Source organism: Harpia harpyja, chromosome W (assembly GCF_026419915.1).
Source record: "Harpia harpyja isolate bHarHar1 chromosome W, bHarHar1 primary haplotype, whole genome shotgun sequence".
NCBI lineage: Eukaryota > Metazoa > Chordata > Aves > Accipitriformes > Accipitridae > Harpia > Harpia harpyja.
The window spans coordinates 14,238,646-14,259,235 of NC_068968.1; the positions used below are offsets into that span (position 1 = coordinate 14,238,646).

Consider the following 20,590-nt stretch of genomic DNA (forward strand, 5'->3'; position numbering starts at 1 on the left):
ACGCTTGTGGGTTGAGACAAGGACAGGGAGGGATCACTCACCACTTATGGTCACAGGCAAAAAACAGGCTCAACATGGGGAAAAAACAAAATCAATTTAATTTACTACCAACCAAATCAAAACAAGGATACTGAGAAGTAAAACCCAAACCTTAGAACACCTTCCCCCCACCCCTCCCTCTTTCCCGGCTCAACTCCACTCCCGAATTCTCTACCTCCTCCCCCCTGCGGTGCAGGGGGATGGGGAACGGGGGTTGCGGTCAATTCATCACACGTTTGTCTCTGCTGCTCCTTCCTCCTCAGGGGGAGGACTCCTCACTCTTCCCTTGCTCCACCGTGGGGTCCCTCCTATGGGGAGACAGTTCTGCACGAACTTCTCCGGCATGGGTCCTTTCCGTGGGCTGATCTTCGGGCACAGGCTGCTCCAGCGCAGGCTTTCCCATGGAGTCAAGGCCATCTTCGGGGGCATCCAGCTGCTCCGGCATGGGGTCCTCCACAGGCTGCAAGTGGGCATCTACTCCACCGTTCACCTCCATGGGCTGCAGGGGGACAGCCTGCCGTCTCACCATGGGCTGCAGGGGCATCACCTCCTCCCCCTCCTTTCCTTCTTCACTGACCTTGCTGTCTGCATAGGTGTTTCTCTCACATTCCAATCCCTTCCTGAGCTGCAGCTTCCCTTTCTTAAATATGTTATCACAGAGGCACTACCACCGTTGCTGGTTGGCTCGGCCTTGGCCAGAGGCGGGTCCTACTTGGAGCTGGGGAAGCTTCTAGCAGCTTCTCACAGAAGCCACCCCTGCAGCCCCCCCCCCCCCCGCTACCAAAACCACGCCACATGAACCCAAAACACCTACTTTGAAAATGAGACCCAAATGCTCATATTATTAGAGGGAACTGGGGATCAAATGATTTCAGCTGACTTGCAGCCATCCTATGTATTGAACTGAATGGAGTAGTTGAGTAGCTCCAAAACAGTCTTGTGCCAAAATGACATTTCTGCTCATCTCATACTCTTGCAAAAGCAGTACAATGTTAATGATCTGTAATCTGCCTTTTACAGTGCAGATGAAGTTCTGGTTCTTCTGAAATCAGTGTGAGTTTTGTCACTGATTTCCATGAAGCCAGCCTGTCAGCCTTTGTAGCTAGAGGTAATTTACCAGCTTCATGACTACATCTGATTGATTGTGAAAACCAACGTGAGAATGAAGAAGAGGGAGGAAGTAAAGGGGGGGATTGGACAAGACTGATTCTGAGCATTGTTTTCTTCCCCTCATTATTGATATGCAGTATCTGAATTCTTCGAGCCCATCCATATCTTGCCTCAGGAGAGGTGCTCTGGGGAAGTCAGCCAGCCAGCCAATCTAGAAGCAGAAAGAGATTCCTATTCCCGTTCTGTCCAAGGTTTCCATTCTAAAATCTGCCCACATTTTGCTTACTGTAGTCACATAATACCCCCTAACTGAGGTACTCAGGTAGCACAGGCTTGAAATAATTATTAATAATCACAACATTGTCACTGGCCCTTAGAGGTTCTTATAAGAAACATAGATTATCATATTATCATATTTTTAGTTCACTTAATAGAAAGTGGGGTTAGATCTCCGATGAACATATCTGTTGCAGTTTTTCTCAGTAAGCTGATTCTTTTAAATAGACACCAAGCTTATCTTGTTCCTGCTCCCTGAACCAATGTTAAGCAACACAAACTCTTTAGCCATAGAGCTTAACATCTAAAAAGAAGATTAGCTAGGTCATGAATCACACATCTTCCATCATCAGCTACTGAGACAAATTATGATTGGTTGATCATAATCTGCAGAAATCTATGGACCAGCAGATTTCTGGCCTGTATCATATGTTGTATAGAAATCACTCTTGGCAGACTAGACACTGAAATGTTGTTCTATTTTTGCTATCTGCAGACAAACACACTCCCACTTTCCCTCTCTGCTTTCTTGCTAGGGCTTGATGGTCATTTTTCATAGGGAATATGAAAAACTGCTTAAATCTATTTTTGTGCAGCTACAAGTGGGTGTGATCTTTTTAAAGGCTTGGGAATGCTTTTCATGTTTGTTTTTTTTTGTCCCCAAGCTGCTTTACCCATGCAAAGTCGTGTGTGAATAACTTCACACAAATCCCTTTGTCTGAGCTGTGAAGCCAAAAAAGGAAAGAGGAAATTTTAAACTTCTCATTGTTGCGTTCTCCAGCCTTCAATGAAGGGACAGGTGATGTCTCCTCCCTGCTCAGGGCTGGCTGGGCCATGAGCTGAGCTGGCTCAGCACTGTGGTGATGCTGAGATGCCAGCATGGCCTCGGCTCCAGCCTGTCAATGAGCATCAGATCCTTTAGCCCCAGGGTGAAACCTCTCAAGGGTGTCTCTGGAGTTTGTACCTAGGGGTGCCCTGTGGGGCTGCCAGTGGTGCTGCCTAGTGCCCTCAGCCCCCAGCAGCTCACCCCACCCTGTGCCCAACACCCCGGGCTTCCCTGTCACCCGGAGGAGGTTCCTGCCTAAGCCAACCAATCCAGCCCACTGTAGATCATATGCCAGCACTGATCAGCTGGCCAGTGAGCAAGGGTGGTTTTGGCGGGCAGAGGTCCCTATAGAGCAAACAGGTCGAGCAAGGGGGCAGGCAGAGCCCAAATGGGTGCAAACAGGCAGCTCTACATGGACAAACACAAGCACCTCCACAGCTGCAGGTAGGGGCAGCCAGGCAAAAAATGGCAGGGGTGAGGATGTTACCGAAATCCGGAATAAAACTCCTTAACAGCAATGAAAAGTTAAGAAGCAGGCACTCCTTTATTGCAGCGCTGGGCACACAGGGGATCGCTCCACCTATCGTGTGCACCTGTCTAGTCTAACTGTGCAGGTTAAATACACACCTGGTATACATATTCACTAAATTTCTAGAAAATGTTATACATAATCATTAACTTTCTGATAAATCATTAGCATATGTAAATGTCTCTTCACGCAGGCGCATTGAAGGTCTCTGGTGGTCTTCAGAAGCCCTCTGGTGGTCTTCCATAGTCTTCCTCACTTGTCCGCTTCTTGACCTCTCTTAGGTGATTCTGCGCAGTACGATTCTCACCATCATCTATATTAGTTTACATAAAAATGCATACTATGTCTATTCTTAAATGTAACTTTTCTAATAATTGGTCCTTCAGTCACACCATCTTATTAATATTCTTATGTTAAAACAATCATTGGTTAATCTCACTTAACTCTACTGATCGGAATCCTCGATAATTAGATTGAGGTGGGAAGGGTAAGGGGTTTCCAAGCAGCAAACTGGTGTCCATAATGGTTTCCTTAGTTTCCTAAAACAAAACACTACAAACCAACAAATCTTTGTCAAAGTTTCTGTGGTTAACTGATTTTAGACAATACTTGAATTCTATTGGTTACACATAGTACAATTTCTAAAGTTCCTAAGTTCCTATGACTACATTTCAAACTTAACACTCCCATACCTATGCTTCACAATTTTCTACTTCTTAATCAAACCAAACTCTTTTATGTGATTAAATTTTATTTCTTTACCAGAATATTTGCAACATTTCCCCCCTTTGAAAGTTTTGAAAAATCATTTCAATACTTTCATCTTTTCTGTTTGAGGCTACTAATTTTTAGTAGTCTCACTTGAACAGGGATTATGTCACAGTTCATTTAAAACAGCCAAAAGTGACACAGATTATAACAATGATAATAACTATCAAAATTATATTTTATAAAAACTCAGTCAACCATCCAGTCAGAGAAAATCTAGAGTTTTACAATATTTTGTTTAGTTAAAAACTTTCTATGTTTGATCTTAATTCTCTACTGTTTTGAGCTACATGTTTTATTCTGTCTATCTGATGATCTGTCACATTTGGTATGTAGATATAACATAAATAATTTAAAAGTTTAATTTATCTACATACTCCATGTTTTTTAATAATAATAATAATAATAAGTCTAAAGTTAATCAATTTTGAAATGTCATTTTACTAATAGCTTATATTTATACATTGAGTTTATTTAACCCACTTTAAATAACATTAGCTAATGTTTCTACTTGGAATGAAAGATTGTGAAGAGTCATCTTATTTTGAAGAGTTGTTAACTGTGGTAAAAATATAGATTTTAATACCCATCTTATTTTAGTTCTAATACTTGGTAATTGCCAGGTATCATCTTTTCGATTTACCCAATTCTACCATCGAGGCCACAAGGGAGATTTCTTCCAGAGAGAGGATAGAGTTATTAAGTCTAAAGTCCATTATTTGTTTTTGTCCTTCATAAAAAGGTGAGTGGATCATATATCATCACTATTCACCTAAACAGTTAACTTTAAACTTTTCACCTGTCCTTTAATACAGTCAATTCCAAGTTAAATTTTTTCCATTATTAAAAGGGGGCCAAATATCATTTAAAATATTATTATAATTTCTACAAATACATCCCCATCTTAGAGCTTTAGCTACTAGATAAAGTCTTTGGATTTTGGGGTTACAGAGGAGTTACAAGTATAAACTTTCATACAGTTCTATTTAGGATGTGTGATTTTTTTTCTGTTTGTTTAAACCAATCTAAATTTCCATAGATGGTCCTGACTCTGGGTGGATCTAACAAGGATCCTGGAACTCCAGTAAATTCTAAACATCATGTTATATTTTAAATATGATCCCAAGTTCCTTTTTGCACTTGTCTCTATGGTTTTGGCAATTGGCAGCCCCAAGGGATATTTGTACAAGTTTCTCCCGAAGGGCGATAAATTAATTCTTTTGTCCATGAGGTGGATTGTTTGGTAACATTATAATTCAAAATGCTATAATTCCTTCTTTCACATTTAAAAAAAAATAATTGCCTTTTAAATCCATCCAATTTAATTTGCTAAAATGATTCTCATTGTTCTACATCTTTTCTCAAGTTTTGGTTAAATTCGATGTCAATATTCTCCATGGAACTAGATTTTCATCTGACTTTGGAATCGGAAGACAGGCTGTTAGTGAGGTTAAATTTTGTGTCTTTACAAAACTTTAAATCAATTACAAAACTAGATTATTTTTTTCTTAATCAAAATTATAAAAACAGTTAATATCAAAATTAATAGCTCTAACAATAATTGTTTCATTTTGTTTATCTTATGTTTAGAACCCCTCAAAAAAAAATACTTAAGCCCTATAACACACAAAAAGATTACTGCCCTTAACAATATTCCTAATAGCAACCCCAATATTATAAACTTTACACAATTGTTTTCCCAAATAAATAACATACAACTTATTTATAGATTTTCAATTTCAAAGGGCCAGTTTCTTTAGACTTCTAATTTCCTGTTGATACTTTCTTTATTCTTGAATAATGAAGCTAAGGTTCTTTTCCTAGACCTTTATTGCTATAAGTGTTGTTAAAATGACTTGATACGGTCCTTTCCACTTCTCAGTGATTTTATATATTCAATCTCCTGGTCAAAAGGGATGCGTTGCTATGTCCAATTCTAAGGGCCCAGCTGTGGAGACATACTGACAAAGTTCTTAAAAATAATTTCTTAAAAAAAAATCATAACACCTTTTAAAAACATATCTCCAAAGGCACTCAAAATACTCAAAACATAAGACTCTTGATATGGTCTTTCATATAATATTTCATAATGACTTAAATTTTCTTTCTCTTCTGGCTATACTCTGATTCTTAATAGAGCCATCGGTAATGCTTTAACCCATGTGAGTGAGGTTTCCTGACAAATTTTGCTCAACTGTTGCTTAAGGGTATAGTTCATTCTTTCTTTTTTTTTTTTTTCTTCACTTGCTTGTGGTCTATATGGGGTGTGATAGTCTCAATCTATAGATAATACTTTGCTCAAATTGTCTCATAATCTTTGCTATAAAATGAGGGCCATTGTCAGATGACATTCCTACAGGCACCCCAAATTTTGGTATTATCTCTTTGAGCAAGACTTTAACTACTTCTCTTGCTTTGTTGGTGTGACAAGGGAAAGCCTCAGGCCACCCAATAAAAATTTCAACTAAAACTAGGATATATCTTTCTTTTCAAGGCAATTCTATAAAATCAATTTGCTAATATTCTCCTAAAAAAATTTCCTTATTTAATAATTCCAAAGATAATCTTATTACTGGTTTTGGGGTAATTATATATATAAATTTCACATCCGCTTATAATTGTTTAAACAATCTTTGTCATATTTTACTTTCTGTTCCCCAATATACTTTGTTACGTTCAGCTCGGGCAATTTCTCTCATTATTGTGGGTGGGACTGTTATTTGACCTATCGGTGTTACGGCCTATCCTGTTTCATTTTGATAGCCTGTAATTTAATAATTAATTCTTCATCTTTTTCATTATAAGTTGGAGTTTCTTTAGACAATTTTACACTTTTCTCTGAAACTAGTGTTAGGATGCCTTTTTCTGCAGCCTCTTTAGCAGCTTTATTAGCCAATCGGTTACCTCTTTCAGGAACAGTCTTACTTAACTGATGTGTTTTACAGTACATTATCGTGACTGTTATTGGTTTTTGGATGGCTTCTAACAATTTCAGTATTTGTTCTGCATGTTGAATGGCAGCTCCTTGTGCAGATAACAGTCCTCTTCCTCTCCATATTGCTCCATGTGTATGTATTACTCCAAAAGCACTTCGAGTCTGTCCAAATGTTGACTTGTTTTTCTTGACTTAGTTCCAGTGCTCGAGCAAGAGCTATCAATTCAGTCTTTTGGGCAGATATAAACAAAGGCAAAGCTGGCAATTCAATTACCTCCTCAGTAGTAGTTATTGCATATCTTGATAAATGCTTTCCTTCATGGATGAAACTGCTTCCATCGGTATATAGTTCCCAATCTGTTTCTTTCAGTGGCGCATCTCAGAGATCCGGTCGGCTGGAGTAAACTCCTTCGATTGTCTGCAAGCAGTCATGTTCCAGTTCTCCTTTAACTTGATCAGTTGTTGAAAACACAGCAGGGTTAACGATGGTAGTAGTTTTTAAGTAAACATCATCTTGTTCCAGCAACACCACTTGGTATTTCAGCATTCTACTAGGGGATAACCAATGCCCCCTTTCTGTTTTAACACAATAGTTATCATATCGGGAACATACACAGTAATCCTTTGCCCTCAGGTGAACTTACGAGCTTCCTGGATCAGTAGCACAGTTGCAGCAACAGCTCTCAGACAACCAGGCCATCTCAGACTCACATTATCTAATTGCTTCGAGAAGTATGCTGCAGCTCACCAACTTGGCCCTAAGTATTGGGCCAGGATACCCAGAGCTATACCTTTTCTTTCATGAGTAAAGAGTTCAAATGTCTTTGTGAGATCTGACAGGGCTAGGGCTGGTGCCCCTATTACAGCCTGTTTCAATTCTTTGAAAGTAGCTTTCTCGGCATCAGTCTAATCCATTGTTTGAGGTTTTGAGCTGCTCGTATAAAAGTCAGACCAGCAAGCCACAATTTATTATTTACAGGTGACACCACTCAACCATTCCCAGAAATGCTCATAATTAATTTTTTTGAGTCTTAGGTTCGGGGAGATGACAAATTGTCTCTCTTCTCTCAGTTCCTAATTGTCTCTGTCCTTTTAGGATTTCAGAACTCAAATAAGTTTCTTCTTTCTGGGTTATTTGGGTTTTTTCTTTTGACACTTGATATCCACTGATTCCCCAAAAGTTCAAAAAGTTAATAGTTAACTTTGTGCATTGTTCTTCTGTCTCAGCTGCAATAACAGATCATCCACATATTACAACAAGATTTCTTGATTATTTTCTTTCTTCCAAATCTCTAATTCTCGTGCCAATTGATTTCCAAAAATGGTAAGACTATTCTTAAAGCCTTGAGGCAAGACTGTTCATCTATATTGTGTTTTTCTCCCAGTCTCAGGATTTTCCCATTCAAAAGCAAAAAGCCCTTGACTATTGGGATCCAAGGGAATATAGAAAAAGGCATCTTTTAAGACTAACACTGTGAACCATTCTTGTTTCTCTGTTAGGGTTGTTAACAAAGTATAAAGATTTGCTATTACCGGATGAATATCTTGCACTATTTGATTTATTGCTCTGAGGTTTTAAACTAACCTGTAATCTTTTCCATTAGTCTTTTAACAAACAAGATTGGGGTGCTATATTTGGATTCACATTCTATTACCAATTTATATCTTAGAAATTTTTATATTATCGATACTAACCCTTTCTGACTTTCCAGTTTTAGGGGGTATTGTTTAATTTTTACCAGATTCAATCCTGGCTTTAAATCAATTCTCACAGGTTCTGCTTTTTGGATTTACCAGGAACTTCCCAGTCCAGACGATTGGAATTACAGCATTATTTACTTTGACTGGTATAATCTTCTGCTTTCGGTAACCGTCCTATAACAACGAAGCCACTGCTTTGATATGTTTAGTTTCTGGAATTAAAATTTTAATCTCTCCATTTTTAAAATTTAATTTCTGCCTCTAAATTCTCAAATAAATCTCTCCTTAGCAGGAGTTTAAGAGAATTTGGCACATACAAAAACTGCTGAGTGACCCATTGCTTTCTTAATTTCATTGTTAAAAATTTAAAGAAGGGTCTAGTTTCTCGTTCACTTGTTGCACCAACACCACCAATTTCTTCAAAACTTAACTCTCCCTCTAAGGTATTTAAAACTGAAAAGGTGACTCTAGTGTTGTCGTGGTTTAACCCCAGCCAGCAACTAAACACCACGCAGCCGCTCACTCACTCCCCCCCCACCCAGTGGGATGGGGGAGAAAATCGGGAAAAGAAGCAAAACCCGTGGGTTGAGATAAAAACAGTTTAATAGAACAGAAAAGAAGAAGCTAATAATGATAATGATAACACTAATAAAATGACAACAGCAATAATGAAAGGATTGGAATGTACAAATGATGCGCAGTGCAATTGCTCACCACCCGCCAACCGACACCCAGCCAGTCCCCCAGCGGCGAATCCCTGCCCCCACTTCCTAGTTCCTATACTAGATGGGACGTCACATGGTATGGAATACCCCGTTGGCCACTTTGGGTCAGGTGCCCTGGCTGTGTCCTGTGGCAACTTCTTGTGCCCCTCCAGCTTTCTTGCTGGCTGGGCATGAGGAGCTGAAAAATCCTTGACATTAGTCTAAACACTACTGAGCAACAACTGAAAACATCAGTGTTATCAACATTCTTCTCATACTGAACTCAAAACATAGCACTGTACCAGCTACTAGGAAGACAGTTAACTCTATCCCAGCTGAAACCAGGACAAGTGTCAATTCAAATTCAATTTTCTGTTCTCCCAGTTTAGCTGTAACCAGAGGTTCTACTGGGAGACTCCCCTCCGGTCCTCGTCAGATACTTTCACTTAAAAGAAACAAATCTACATATGGCACCGTGGCAGTACATCCCGCCCCCCCCATCCTGCCAGCAGGAAACAAAACTTCTCCAGGAAGGGAGAAGGGGAAGGAAACCCTGGAGGCTGCGGGTTGAAATTTGAACTGGCCAGTCGAGATGCGCCAGGTACACCGAGGTGACCCTCCTAGCCAAAAGAATTAAATGACCACAGGTCAGATTCGACAGGGGTATAAATGGGGTCCTGCCGGAGGACACGTTGGCAGTCCTCCTCGGAGCAGCGGGTCTGCAGTCGGGGACTCCCCCTTGGGCCGGGGCACCGCCCGAGGTAACTCCTCGAGGGAGAGAGCCCTCAGCTTTTAGGTGAGTGATACGCGCGTTTTGAGCCATCACTTTAAAACTTGGGAATTCTTAAGTCGGCCGTGTAGTATTAATTCTCTTTACATCATTGAGCCTGTGATTTTATAGAATGTTATCGGACTTCTAACTAACTTTTGCTGAAGAATAAATCTGAGTTTTAACACCTGTTGGATTTGGGTAGTCGTGCATCCGTAACATTTTGGCGTAGTCGGCAGGATGGTGTTAATGGAGGAATTATTACGGAGACACGGCTGCAGCCCTTCTCCCCCAGGTCTGGACTGGGCGAAGGAGAAGTGGTCCGACCCGGCAGCGGTCGTGGAGAGAGTAGAACAATGCCGCGGAACTTGTCGAGACGGCAAAGGCAGTGTGAGTGCCCTCCTGGGCGCCTGCTTGATTCAAGCACAGAACCGAAAGAGTGATTCTGCTAAAAGGCAAGGGGAAATAGATTGTCTGAAAGTGGACTTGGAGGGAAGGGACGTGTGGCCCCTTATTGAAACAGAAGGGCACGTGGGTCCGCACGGTGGGAGCCCCTGGAGCGCTGTTTGTACGGCCCCTTGGTTGGGACCCGAACTCGGCGAGTTGCAAGCTAAGTTTTCGCGCAAGCCGGGCGAAACCGAACCTGAGTATTTGTGGAGAGTTTCTCTAACGGGGGAGGATTGGATACTGTTGACTGATGATGAAGCGAGAGGTTACTGGGGACCGGGAGTGTTTCTGAGGGCTGGACCGGCAAGTGGTCAGTCGATAACGTCCCGAGTAGCTTACTGGGCTGGGGGTGTGGACCCCAAGAAGAGAGGAGAACCTGTTACTATCCGGGAAAAGGGACTGTCGGAGTTAACGGAGGGCAGCAGGAAGGTCCGCCCAGCCGGTTGTAAACCCCGCCCCGAGCGGTGTCGAACTCGGGGGCCGTCGGGTTGGAGCTACGATCCCGGAAGGGACGATCTCTGGCGGAAGGCACCGGCACTGGGGGCAGCCCGAGCCGTGCTGCACGGGCAGTCCGCCGGCGGCACCCGGGGGTGGGATTGCTGGAGGGGAAACCTAGAGACCAAAGGGAAGCGCCAGCAACCCCGCCCCCTCGGGGAGAGAAACGGGACCCTTTCGCGGCACTGCGAGAGGAACTGGAAGGGCTAAAAACTAGGAGCTGCGGTTTGGGGTTCAGGCCGCCCAGTCCGCATGGTGAATACCTGCCAATGGTCTGCTGATAAGGAGCCTTATATACACATTCCTGTAGGCCCAAAACGGTTAAGTTTAGAATTCTTAATTGATACAGGAGCCCAAATTAGTGTTTTAAATGAGCAACAAGCTAGTGAGCTGGGAATTAGGCCATCAAGAAAGGCTATAAACATTAGAGGAGTAACAGGGGCGACAGAAAAATGCCCCATAGCCCGAACCCAACTTTGGCTACCGGGGAAAAAAAAAGAATGACAGCTGTGGAGGTGGCTTTAAGCCCCTATGAGGGAAATATACTGGGATTTGATGTGCTGGTAGGCAGACAATGGTATCTACCCAATGGTAGGGTGTGGAGCATTAGGGGCAGGGAGGCAGAGGCTATTCATGTGAGAACATTGCAGGTTGCTCCTGCACTACCGCAATCTAAGGTAACCTGTGTCCCTCAATACCCACTTCCAGCCGTGGCCACACGGGGCATTTCGGAAGTAATTAATGATCTGGAGAAAAGAGAGATCATCAGTTGCACACATTCTCCTTACAATTCCCCTGTTTGGCCAGTCTGTAAATCAGATGGAAGGTGGCGACTAACAATTGATTATAGAAAACTGAATAGTAATACCCCACCATTAACTTCTGCTGTTCCAAGTATTACCTCAGTGATAACAGCAATACAGGCTGCAGCCCACCCATGGATGGCTGCTTTAGATGTCAAGGATATGGGTTTTTTTATGGTTCCTCTAAGGGAAGAGGACAAACCCCAGTTTGCCTTCACTTGGGAAGGGACCCAATACACCTTTAATCGACTTCCCCAGGGGTACAAGCACTCCCCCACTATCACTCACAATGCTTTAGCCAAGCTCCTTGATGCTGCGGAGGTACCACCAGGTGTCCACATATACCAATATATAGATGATATCCTAGTTGGTGGGGACAACAAGGAACAGGTAGGACAAATGGCTGAGGCCATCTGGAATCTGTTAGTCAAAAATGGGCTATTGGAGAAAACATATACCAGGGTTTTCGGTGATTGGCCGCCCTCTTTATGACTTACTCCAAAAAACCAGAAAATGGGATTGGACTTTGCAACATACAGAAGCCCTCACCACTCTGAAAGATGAGCTTAAGGCTTATCAGAGACTAGGTCCATTGCACCCACGAGATCCTTTAAGGGTGGAATGGGGATTTGCTGAACATGCCTCATACTGTGGTGTGTTTCAAAAGGGGCCACAGGGACCAGCTAGACCATTATTATTCTCCTCCACTGCATTCAAAGAAACGGAGCGACGATATTCAGATTGGGAAAAGGGGGTCCTCTCCCTCACTAGAGCAGTTAAAGAGGCTGAAAAGCTGCGTACCTCACAGGATGTTATGGTACAGGGTCCTTTCCCTCTCTTAAATTCAATCCTCAATGGGTCACCTCCTCCGGAGGGAGTAGCCCAAAAGGCCACAGTTAGGAAATGGTATGTATACCTAGAAGGGATAAGCCAATTGCTCCCACTAAAGGAGGGTCTGACTAAAGCTTTCAAATTACAGCAACCTGTAAACCCTCACCCAGCCTTGCTGGGTCAACCATATAAACCTTCTCCGATTGAGGAGGCACCCGAATTCATGGCAGGCTCAGATGTGCAGGGAGTGTGGTTCACAGATGCATCTGCCTGTTGAGTGGGATCAGAGTGGCAATATAAAGCAGTGGCGTTGGAAATTGGTACCGGAAAGACAGTCGAAGAAGAGGGTGAAGGTAGTGCACAAGTAGGAGAACTACGGGCTTTATTACTGGCCGTAGAGAATGGTGCTGCCATCGTCTATACTGACTCTTACGCCACCTTTAAGGGTGCTACAGAGTGGATATGTCAGTGGGAATCTAGTAAGTGGGAAGTAGGTCATGTGAAAGTGTGGAGGACAGAGGACTGGCAATGTCTCCTGGCAATAGGGAGATCCCAACCTTTGAAGGTGGGGTGGGTGAAGGGGCATGCTCAGGATGGAACCTCAGCTGCGAAATGGAATCAGCAGGTGGACCACCTGGCCCAAATCAGGATGGTCACCAGTGAGAAGGAAGATTGGGATAGACTAGCAAAATGGTTGCATATCAAACGAAGCCACTCAGGGAAAGCAGATCTCTATTATGAATGCCAATCTCGGGGTTGGCCAGTGTCTATGAAAACCTGTGAAGCAATTCTCACAGCTTGCCCACAATGCCGAATAAGGCTTAAAGCTAATCACCCAAACCAAGCTCCAGCCCAGCATATCAGACAAGGCAAGGCTCTTTGGAGCACGTGGCAGGTTGATTACATTGGTCTTCTGAGACCATCTCATGGGAGTGGAAAGACTCACCACATCAGTGCCCGGTGGATAATCCCGGACTTCTAACCCTGTGACCAGGTTTTAAGACCGAGGCCTAGTTTGTGCTTTTTTACAGGACCATGAAGGAACGAGTCATTCCAGTCCTTTTGCTGACAGTGATGACGGTGACGGGCATGGATGGTGAAGATCTGGATGATAATGTTGTGGCAAAATGATGGACATTAATATATCGCGAGTCCTTGACCTCGCATGAGAGCAATGTAACAATTATAATTGGTCACCAAGTGCAGTAAATACTAGTTCAGTATGAAACACCAGATGTGACTATATCTTCCAACTAACCCATGGGATCATGGGGTGGAGTTGAAGTGGTACTCGAGGAACATCAATAGGGCACCCTAGAACTGAGTTTACAGCTATCAACCTTAGCCAACGCTACATCTAACAATTCGGGGACTCTCAAACAATCGGTTATAACATATTGGTAAAATGACTATCAAAAATTGGGCTGTATTGGATTAGATGCCAAAGAAATAGAAGGGTATATATAAAGTTTTGAACATGTCAATGGACAACTGCTGTGTTCACTCCAAATGTGTCAATGTGGCTTCAAGACTAAATCAACGAGAGAATACGGCAAGAGACTTGGAGGCAATTGCTTCTGCACCAGGGACCAACTGGTTGGGAAAAGTTTTGATATGTTCAGATTTTCTTTCACAGGGTGGGAGACCAGCCTTCTCTAATCTTTAATAATGCTTGTAGTTATGATTACTGTAATCTATATTGCAATAAGTTCTATCAAATGCTTAGTAGTGAAGCCTGTACTAACGGTTAAGTATACTCCTTTAAACTGTCCATACACTGGATATTCCTGTGTTCGATATTCCACTTTAGTTCTAGACCAGAAGGGAACGATGACCCACAATGAGCGTCAAACTCACCAAACTGCACCCCCTTTTAACTTTGGAGGCAAGAGGTGACTGTACCACCACTCCAAAGAAACCAGTCGAATCATGACTGTGGTCACGGGGTGGATTATGGCAGTACATCCCGCCCCCCCCATCCTGCCAGCAGGAAACGAAACTTCTCCAGGAAGGGAGAAGGGGAAGGAAACCCTGGAGGCTGCGGGTTGAAATTTGAACTGGCCAGTCGAGATGCGCCAGGTACACCGAGGTGACCCTCCTAGCCAATAGAATTAAATGACCACAGGTCAGATTCGACAGGGGTATAAACGGGATCCCGCCGGAGGACACGTTGGCAGTCCTCCTCGGAGCAGCGGGTCTGCAGTCGGGGACTCCCCCTTGGGCCGGGGCACCGCCCGAGGTAACTCCTCGAGGGAGAGAGCCCTCAGCTTTTAGGTGAGTGATACGCGCGTTTTGAGCCATCACTTTAAATCTTGGGAATTCTTAAGTCGGCCGTGTAGTATTAATTCTCTTTACATCATTGAGCCTGTGATTTTATAGAATGTTATCGGACTTCTAACTAACTTTTGCTGAAGAATAAATCTGAGTTTTAACACCTGTTGGATTTGGTTAGTCGTGCATCCGTAACAGGCACTTTATTCCATTTACTCTCTCTCCTACAAAACAACATTAATTGCAATATAGTATTATAACTCAAAGTTCTGTTTGTTTACCATTTTTCCTGCAATTCACCCCAATGTGGCAATAAACATCCCAACGGTGATGTTTTTGGTATCTTTTCATCAGCAGTTATATTTCCTACACTCTTATTCTTAAACAATTTTGCTAATGCCATTATACTTATATACATTTAAATATCAAATACCAAATATCAAATACCAAACAAATGCAAATGACGATTGTCCCAAATACACAAATGTCCAACCCAGCAATAGCTTTCGCTTATGACTTATGGGCAGACGCCTAGGCTTCCAATGCAAACGGGTACCCTCTGAGCCCCAACCCTGCGAAGCTTTCGCCGTGCCTTACGGGCAGGCTATCTAAACAAATTCCAAAGAAGAAGTGCCTTACCTTTTTTCCAGGGAACGTTGCAAGGAGCTTTGTGAGTCAAGAGTGATGGTTCTCCCCGAGAATACCAAACCAAACTCTTTTATGTGATTAAATTTTATTTCTTTACCAGAATATTTGCAACAAGGAGAGCCCTGTGGCACAGCCTTGCAGAGGCCCTGGGCTGCTCCTCACTTCCCGTAATGGCCACCCACGGAGGCAGCCCTCCCTTACACCACAGGGAAGAGCCCCTCTTGTTTGCAGAGGTATTCAGAGGGACCCTTTTGAGATGATTATGTTTAGGATACACCTAACATTTACCCCAGGGGCCCGCCACCCCACAGAGGCCCTCGTTTAGAGGGTGGAAACTGAGGAAATGGTAAACAGTGAGGTCCTGACAGCATCCCTGGCTGGAAATAAGGCAAAAAATAAGCAGTTCTGCTTTCCCTGTGGAGTCGGCACATGGGGGAGTAGGGTCAGACATGCTTCCAGTGAGACGTGGGTTGTACAAAAGGCACTAGGCCTTTCCTATTGCCTCTGAAAAAACAAAAAGCATTAACTGTGGGAGCTCTGCTCAGGACAAGGTTCTGGTGTCTCTCTCTTTTTATTTAATCCCTTTGAGGTCCTATTGTAGGAGATTGAGAGAAGCAGCCTGAGGGAAGCATGAACAATGGCAAGAGATGAAACCTGGTAAAGATAAGGGGGGAGGGGGGTGGAGGCCCTCAGAGCCTTTCCAAGGAATGTCTCAAACACTCCCAAGTACCCTGAACTGAATAATGCAGGCCTTGTGCTCAATAGACTGATAAGGCTACCCATGTGGGAAGAATAGCAAAGGATGTATTCGGCTGGAGGAGGAAGCCCTGTAGAGACAGGACAGTTCTGCTCTGGTACAACTTGTGAAGCTTGTTATGCTAATGAAGATTATGGAGATCACACTAAACATATGTGACTACCGCACTCATCTCTCAACCCAAATGATGCTACAAGTCACCTGGGGGAAGGGGGGAGAACCTGAAACAAAACTGCCACCCTAGCAGGAGAGCAGGTCGGACTCATACGGCAAACATCAAGGGGAAAAATAGGTGCCACTGTGTGGGGAATCTGCAGAAGAGTGCTCTTATGAACCAGAGACCCCCCTGTTGAAAATATTTTGATAAAGAAATTAAAATCTAATTATATAAAAGAGTTTGGTTCGATTAAGAAGTAGAAAATTGTGAAGCATAGGTATGGGAGTGTTAAGTTTGAAATGTAGTCATAGGAACTTTAGAAAATGTACTATGTGTAACCATAAGAATTCAAGTATTGTCTAAAATCAGTTAACCACAGAAACTTTGACAAAGATTTGTTGGTTTGTAGTGTTTTGTTTTAGGAAACTAGGGAAACCGTTATGGACACCAGTTTGCTGCTTGGAAACCCCTTACCCTTCCCACCTCGATCTAATTATCGAGGATTCCGATCAGTAGAGTTAAGTGAGATTAACCAATGATTGTTTTAACATAAGAATATTAATAAGATGGTGTGACTGAAGGACCAATTATTAGAAAAGTTAAATTTAAGAATAGACATAGTATGCATTTTTATGTAAACTAATATAGATGATGGTGAGAATCGTACTGCGCAGAATCACCTAAGAGAGGTCAAGAAGTGGACAAGTGAGGAAGACTATGGAAGACCACCAGAGGGCTTCTGAAGACCACCAGAGACCTTCGCTGCGCTTGCGTAAAGGACATTTACATATGTTAATAGTTTCCCGGAAAACTAATGATTATGTATAACATTTTTCGGAAACCTAGTGAATATGTATAACAGATGTGCATTTAACCTGCATAGTTAAACCAGACAGGTGCACACGATAGGTGGAGCGATCCCCTGTGTGCCCAGCACTGCAATAAAGGAGTGCCTGCTTCTTAACTTCTCATTGCTGTTAAGGAGTTTTATTCCGGATTTCGGCAACAGTTTTGGCGACCCAGATGGGACCTTGCGAGTGAGACTGGACGAGATCGAGTGTTGATTGAACTCCGGCCGGCACCGAGGGATTCTCGGGGAGGAACCATCACTCTCGACTCACAAAGCTCCTCGCAAGGCACTTCTTCTTTGGAATTTGGATAGCCTGCCCATAAGGCACGGCGAAAGCTTCGCAGGGTTGGGGCTCAGAGGGTACCCGTTTGCATTGGAAGCCTAGGCGTCTGCCCATAAGTCATAAGCGAAAGCTATTGCTGGGTTGGACATTTGTGTATTTGGGACAATTGTCATTTGCATTTGTTTGGTATTTGATACTCGATACTTGATATTTGGCATTTGATATTTGGTTATTAATATTTGGAACTTTGATATTTGATATTTGGTGCATTTGGTATTTGATATATAAGTATAATGGCATTAGCCAAATTATTTAAGAGTAAGAGTATGGGAAATATAACCACTGATGAAAAGATACCGAAAACATCACCATTGGGATGTTTATTGGCACATTGGGGTGAATTACATGATGATTTACGTAAAAGTCAGATGATTGAATATTGTAATCATTGGTGGCCTTTGTATGTTTTGGAAGATCAGGAAAAATGGCCAACAAATGAAACTTTAAGTTATAATACTATATTACAGTTAATGTTATTTTGTAGGAGAGAGGGTAAATGGAGTGAAGTGCCATATGTGGATCTGTTCTTTTATTTGAGGCAGAGAACGGATTGGCAAAAAGAATGCAAGTTAATTAGTCGAGACAATTTGGTGATGACATTAACTTCAGAAAATAAGAAAGCTAAGAGTTGTTGTTCGGCTTGTGATATTGGAAGGAAGTGCATTAGATGTACGGTACCAAAAGAGGATGAAATGGAACTAGAATTAGAAATAGCCCCACCAAGGGAGGAGCAGGATCTCTCTCCCTCACATCCACGGGAAAGGAGTATTGAGTCAGAGAGAATAATAGAACCGGACAGTACTAGAATGAGGGAAGAAGCCGATGAGACACCAGAAGTAGTAGTTCATACCCCAGTGTCTCGGAGAACTCATCAGCAATCTCAATTGTTGGCTCCCTTGAGACCGGGAGTGGGACAGCATGGGCCAGTATATGTCAAAGTGCCGTTTTCTATTATGGATTTGATGGCATGGAAACAGGCAGCAGGGGTTTATAGAGAAGATCCGGAGAGAGTAGGAAGGGTTGTAGAAACAATTATTAGAACTCAGGATCCCGATTGGAATGATTTACAAGTAATATTGGATAATTTATTGGATAGTACTGAAAAACAGATGGTATTAAAAACTGGAAAATCACAAGCAGAGGCAGCACTTATGAATGAAACGCTCTCTGGAACTTTGGAACAGAATTTTCCTTCGGGAGATCCCCAGTGGGATCCGAATGACCCTGTACACAGGAGAAGGTTAACTCGATATCAAAAATGGGTATTGTATGGAGTAAAGCATGCAATGCCAAAAGCTTTGAATTGGTCTAAATTATATGAGATAAAGCAAGATAAAAATGAATCTCCCTCTGTGTTTTTGGAAAAATTGAAGGAAACTGCTAGAAAATATACTGATTTGAAATTGGAAACAGAAGCAGAACAACAACAATTGGCTTCGATTTTTATGGGGCAGTCAGCGCCTGATATAAGGCGAAAACTCCAAAAATTGGAGGGAGAGGATTCAAGAAATTTAAATAAAATGTTAGAAACAGCATGGAAAGTCTATAATAATCAAGAGAAGGAAGAAGAGCAAAGAAAAGAAAAGAAAGAAAAGATCAGAGACAGTAGATTAATAGCTGTCTTAACAGGGAATGCAGCAAGAGGAAGAGGACGAGCTCGGGGAAGAGGAGGTTTTAGAAACTTTGGTAACCGGGAACCTAATGCACCTCTAGGAATGAATCAGTGTGCATACTGTAAGGAGGATGGACATTGGAAAAGGGATTGCCCTAAATTGCAAACAAGTCAGCAAGAGGCTGCAAAAATAATGACTTTAAATGAATGAAGGGGACCGGAGGGGAACCCAGCTGAACCTCTGGTTACAATTAAGCTGGGAAATGATAAAGTTGAATTTTTAGTTGATACGGGAGCAGTATATTCTGTTTTGAATACTTATAAAGGGAAATTGGGAAATAAAACAGCTAACATAATTGGAGCGACTGGGAAACAGGAAAATAGACCATTCTTTCAACCCCTTGATTTAAAATTTGGAAATAAGGCAATTACACATGAATTTTTGTATGTACCAGAATGTCCGATACCCTTGTTGGGTCGAGATTTGTTATCCAAATTAAATGCACAGATAGCTTTTGAGGGAGGAGAAATTCTTTTAAAAATACCAGAATCAAAGACAGGAGAAATATTGATGATACAGGAGAAGGTTAAGATTCAGGAGATGCCACAAGAAGTTGATGATGCTGTGATCCCTATGGTTTGGAACACAGAGATACCTGGAAAATCTAAAATGGCACAGCCTGTAAAGGTAGAACTGAAGGAAAATGTGAAGCCAGTGAGATTAAAGCAGTATCCAGTTAAACCTGAGGCTAGATTGGGAATCAAGAAATTAATTGATAAATTTTTGGAATATGGAATCTTAGAGGAGTGTGAATCTGAATATAATACTCCAATTTTACCAGTGAAAAAGCCATCAGGAGAATATAGATTAGTACAGGATCTGAGGGCGATAAATCAGATAGTGAAAGACATACATCCTGTAGTGGCCAATCCATATACACTTTTAACAGCTCTAGGGGAGAATCACCAGTGGTTTACAGTGCTTGATTTGAAGGATGGTTTCTTTTGTATACCCCTAGAAGAAGGAAGTTGAAAATTATTTGCTTTCGAGTGGGAAAATCCAAAAACAGGACGAAAGACACAATTGACATGGACAAGATTGCTGCAAGGATTCAAGAACAGTCCAACAATTTTTGGGAGCCAATTAGCAAAAGAACTTGAGATGTGGAAACGAGATGGTCCCAAACCTGGACATTTGCTCCTACAGTATGTAGACGACATATTGATAGCGACAGAAGAGACACCAGTGTGTATAAAGGTAACAATTGATCTTTTAAACTTTTTGGGGCTAAGCGGATACAAAGTCTCTAGAACTAAGGCCCAGATAGCAAAACAGACTGTGATATATCTGGGTTTTGAAATCTCACAAGGGCAAAGACAGTTGGGAACAGACCGCAAAGAAGCAATTTGCAGTATCCCGGAGCCGAGAAATACCCACGAATTGAGAACCTTTTTGGGAATGACTGGGTGGTGTCGGCTATGGATAATGAACTATGGTCTGTTGGCTAAACCATTATATGAAGCTCTTAAAGGTCCACCATTTGAATGGGGTCCAGATCAGCAGAGAGCTTTCAAGAATCTAAAACAGGCCCTGATGACAGCACCAGCCCTGGGACTTCCGGATCTGACTAAAGACTTCCAGTTATTTGTACATGAGAAACAACACATTGCACTGGGAGTGCTGACTCAGAAAATGGGAAGTTGGAAGCGACCAGTTGT

The 20,590-nt window shown here is 42.4% G+C and overlaps 1 long non-coding RNA gene across 1 annotated transcript; it reads left to right on the plus strand.

Annotated features, from left to right (window-relative positions):
* Positions 1 to 3,967: 3,967 nt before the first annotated feature.
* LOC128136136 (uncharacterized) lies at positions 3,968 to 8,354 on the plus strand. The gene is made up of 3 exons (XR_008233272.1): positions 3,968 to 4,290; positions 4,588 to 4,632; positions 8,258 to 8,354. It is a non-coding gene; the product is annotated as an uncharacterized LOC128136136 (long non-coding RNA).
* Positions 8,355 to 20,590: the final 12,236 nt, after the last annotated feature.